The sequence below is a fragment of the Lactuca sativa genome, chromosome 1, assembly GCF_002870075.4.
Source record: "Lactuca sativa cultivar Salinas chromosome 1, Lsat_Salinas_v11, whole genome shotgun sequence".
Classification (NCBI taxonomy): domain Eukaryota; kingdom Viridiplantae; phylum Streptophyta; class Magnoliopsida; order Asterales; family Asteraceae; genus Lactuca; species Lactuca sativa.
The window spans coordinates 17,058,278-17,062,840 of record NC_056623.2 but is presented as its reverse complement, the minus strand read 5'-3'; the positions used below and the strand labels follow the sequence as shown (position 1 = coordinate 17,062,840).

General features: G+C 31.5%; 1 long non-coding RNA gene across 1 annotated transcript; it reads left to right on the top strand.

The window, feature by feature from the left end:
- The first annotated feature begins 209 nt into the window (after positions 1 to 209).
- Positions 210 to 1,754, top strand: LOC122195817 (uncharacterized). Its single transcript, XR_006186664.2, has 3 exons — positions 210 to 815; positions 896 to 950; positions 1,457 to 1,754. It is a non-coding gene; the product is annotated as an uncharacterized LOC122195817 (long non-coding RNA).
- The last annotated feature ends 2,809 nt before the right edge of the window (positions 1,755 to 4,563 follow it).

Below are 4,563 nucleotides of genomic sequence, written 5' to 3'. Positions count from 1 at the left end.
TTATTCTCAGCCTCTTGCTTCTCGATCTACCACCATCAATACCAGTCACATCCACTGTTATCATCGTCTCCTGGTATCACCACTAAGCACCATGACTCCATCACACCTCTAAATTCTTTCATTTTTTTTTTCTAAATATGTATCTTAAAGGTTTATACTTGCTAAATGTTGGTTATTCTAAAGTTCATTAATTTTGTGTAGAAAGTAAATGGTCAGTTTTGGCAACTCCTATACAACAAGTAAAGTAGCCCGTGAGGTAAGGTTGGGTCAACGATAGTTTATTAATTTCCCTAAATTCCTAGCTGTTGATCTACTTTAATATTATCTAGAATGTGTGTAACCTAATTTGCAGGTTTTAACTGGATCAAATAGGGCAACCAAAGACCTATATGGGTTCACTTCATTTTTTATATGTTTAGAAATCAAAGTTCGAATTTGGTTGTTGTTTACTTATGTAGACCACAAGTTAGTCTGTCTAATTCTATTTTTTTTTTTTTTAATATTTAGGTATATTAATTATGGTAGGGGAATTATATTAATGGTGCATATCTTTCTTCATCAAATTAATTGGCCTTGTTCAATTATATTTGATTGTACCACTCATGATAGCATGCTTTTCCATATGCATCTTTAGTTTATCTTGGCTGTTATAATTGTTTTGATTGCAACAACATGACTCAGGGAGAATGGTACCACCTGCTCAAATGTGTCCCGGTACCGAGCTTCTGCAGGTTCTACAAGTCAAGCTTCCTTCGTCTTCTCTGTATTGATCGTTGGCAAAATGGGTGCAACCCTTGACTGTTGGACACATCTATGTATGCACATATCTTGAAAACAAATTTTTATGTTTATTTAATGTTCACATGCAATTATATAACCTGCATTTTTTTTGAAGTTTATCTATGCTTGGAAATCATGCTCATGGTCATGCCTAATTAAAAGGCCTCCAGGTTAGTTATCTTTGGTATCTAATATGATTTTTAAATTCTTATTTTAGTCAATTTATCAGGTTATGTTTTTGGTTGTTAATTGTTTAATCAGGTTCATTTTTTCATTATATGGAAAAGAAAGGAGTGTGGGATAGATATGGTTGGTGGTGATAATGTGAAGTATTCCAACTATGTGTTAGTTGGACTGGAATATTGTAAAGGATTACAACGGTTCAGATTCAATCAAGTTCTGATTTAGATTTTTATTTACTCACAAACAACAAGATACTTTGACTTCTTTAGTTTTGACTTTTTTTTTTATCTTACTTTCAAGTTGTAGCATGCCTTTTTTCTTTTATGAATTACCAACCGATGAAGTAAACGTTTCCAGTTTTACATATTTTGGCCAAACCATTTTGTATATGAACACTTTTTTTGGTTTTGCTTTTGAGTTTTCCACCAATTTTTCTTTTTGTCATTTTTTCCAAAACATGTATGATGAGGCATTGAATTGTTGATATCCACAGGTTTTTGCAAAATTGATAGCAATATGCAAATTTATGTTGGTGCTGATGTCCTTGATGGAGGCTACTGTACTCTGTTTAAATCTTGATATTGTTACAAATAATCAGTCCGATGATGTTGCTTCTGGATAACTGTTTTTGTAGTAAACTGAATACGAATAATAATGTTGATTTGTGTCTAATTGCTTTTTGTACTGATGGGTTTAGGCTTGGAGGGCTTTTGGAAGTGATTGGATCAGTAAGATTTCATTGCTATAAATGGTGAGACCCCTAAAGTAGGACATTATGCTTTTGTTGTTAATTAGGTAAGGTATAAAAATACAATGTGCTATTAAGAAAATAGTTGAAAGTAAAATGCTGTAATTGGTATTTAGTTTGTCAAAACTAAATTTAAAAAAAAATGATTTCTTTTAAATTATTGCAGTTATCTTTTCTTTGTGTGTCGTTGTGGATGTTTGCTTTAGTGTGCATGTGTATGTGACTAAGTCAAATGGGTGTGTGAATGGTTCTGAGTATGTCTAATGCAAAATTTAGTTTTGATTTTTTATACTATCTTCTCAAAGTAGATACGTGGCATTGAAGTGTTTTTTGACAGACACTCAAAGAAGTAATTTTCTATAGTACTTGTCACATGGTGTTGTGGTGTATAAAAAAAACAAAATGGTAATGGGCGATAGCTTAAATTAAAGTTGTTTATAAAGTCATATTCTCGATTGCTTTAGGAGAACTATTTGGATCAATTCTTTTTTGTTTGAGCTTTAGAATAGAAATATGGCTTCTGATCAATGTTAGCTGCCATTAGTATTCAAACCAGTTTAATCATATAACCGTTACCAATTTTATTATACTTTTATATTTAATTTATTGCAATAGCTGCTTTTGTTTGTACACGAAAATCTCAAATCGTATATGACATTGTAACATAAAATAAGTCAAGCCAATTAACATAAAATAAGTTGCATATGACCATTTGTCCAAATAACCGGATATTAGAATCTTGGATGGCCGGTGTTTCAAATAATTTCAGATAATTTTGGATTTGGTTATTTTTTAAATTATAACAACACAATAATAATTTTTTTAAACAATTACGCACGAGGGTAGGTGTATGGTTTAATTTTGTTTTTTCGCATTTTTTTTTGACAAAATTGAAAGTTTAGTCCATCCGGTATGTCAAAAATTGGGACTTTGGTCCAAAATATTTTGGAGTTGCACCACTGGTCCAAAAGGTTTCTTTTGTTGTGTCTTTGATCCAATGAGTTTTGAACATTTTTAAAATGACAATTATACCCTTACCTTTTTCTTTTTCAATTCTATATTTATAAGAAAGTAAAAAACGAAAAACCCACACACCCTTACTATGCTATCACACCCACCGTCTCCTTAACACATTTTGTTTCTCTATCTCCTCTCAACACCACCATAACAATAGACCGTAAAAACCCTGAAAGCAATCGCCACCACCACATGTCGGAAAATTATAATGCCACCCCCAAAACCTGTCAGAAAATCAAAACTCGGCCATGAACACCATCTTAACGTCACCTTCTTTAGAGCTCCGTCTCCCCACGGACATTATCCAATGCCGCCAATAATAGATATGTCCTACAATGAACAAATATCTCCGGCGAAGAACTATTCTACACTCAGAAGGGCAGCTAACAGATTTGAATCACCACCGCCGCCAACGCGACCACCACTACCACCCCAAACCTATCCCCCACCCACCACACCATGCAACCACCATCGCCAACTCTATTGTCGCTGCAAACACTACCGCTGCTAACACCACTAACCTACCCCCACTCATCCTCACCATACTACCACCACATTTTCTAAAAATGAAAAATGATAGAAAAATACACATATAAACATGTTTTCTAATGTTCTATAATAGAAAATGAAAAATAAATAAGTTTTATCCAAACACATTTTATAAATTCTTTACTAAATAGGAAAAAATAATGACGCAAGAGAACCATTCAATAAAAAAGATCCAAAACTAACATTTTCATTTGTATTAGTCAACCTCATTACCTTCTAGATATCAAAAATAGAACTATAATTGATAATGGATCAACAAAAACTTCTAACCTTCTCTATATCGTAATTACGACGACTTCACAAACCTAATGAAAAAATATTGCTCCTAAAGGAAATTGTTTGAAATTATTTTGTAAACTCTATTTCAATACAAAATGTCTTAGGAAACCAATCTCCGATAGACATGCTATTCGTTATCCTTGAAAAAATAATTTCATACACGAAACTATCTACAGAAAGGAAACTAATATTGATAAAGATTGGTGTTAAGATTATAATCTAAATTTGGTTTCAAGACCAGAAAAGCAACGCAATATACACCGGAAATAAAAAAAACGAGTTTAATATTACAAATCCACAATCTATCAAACCAGTCAAAGTATCGAAACAAGTTAAGATGTTATAGTTATTTGAAGTTAACATTATGATTGCTTAATTGCAATTTGCAAAGAAATGACTCAAAAATGTATTTACTAGCTTTTGAGATAGTAAGAACTAAAGAATTATCAATATCTTGTAACTTGGTTGATATGTAATGGTTTTATGGTTTAATATGATAGCAGCAAAAAAACTATTTACTGAAATGAATTAATCATTGCTCGGAATAACTTTTTCCCGCTGCTTTGCGCGGGTACACACCTAGTATATATATATATATATATATATATATATATATATATATATATATATATATATATAGGGTTAGGTTATATTGTTTCTAGTAACTATTGTGTGCCAGAGTGTACTGATCTTGACCACCGAATGAAATAGAATCAAAGGTCATGATCTGAGGGTCTATGATATTAAAATAGGAAAACAAGTACCATATAATCACACTAATTTCAGCATAAGGGCATTTTGGTCAATTAACCTATATTAAAAAAGAAAATTTTCGGATTTTTAGGGATAATTAATTCTTTTATTTTAAAAAATCTGAATATTTTAAATTAATTCAAATTTAAAAACCCGATTTTATTTTATCAGAATGATAGAATGTCAACCATAAACTAGTAAATATATTTTTCGATTTTATTCTGTCAGAATGATAGAATGTCAACCATGAACTA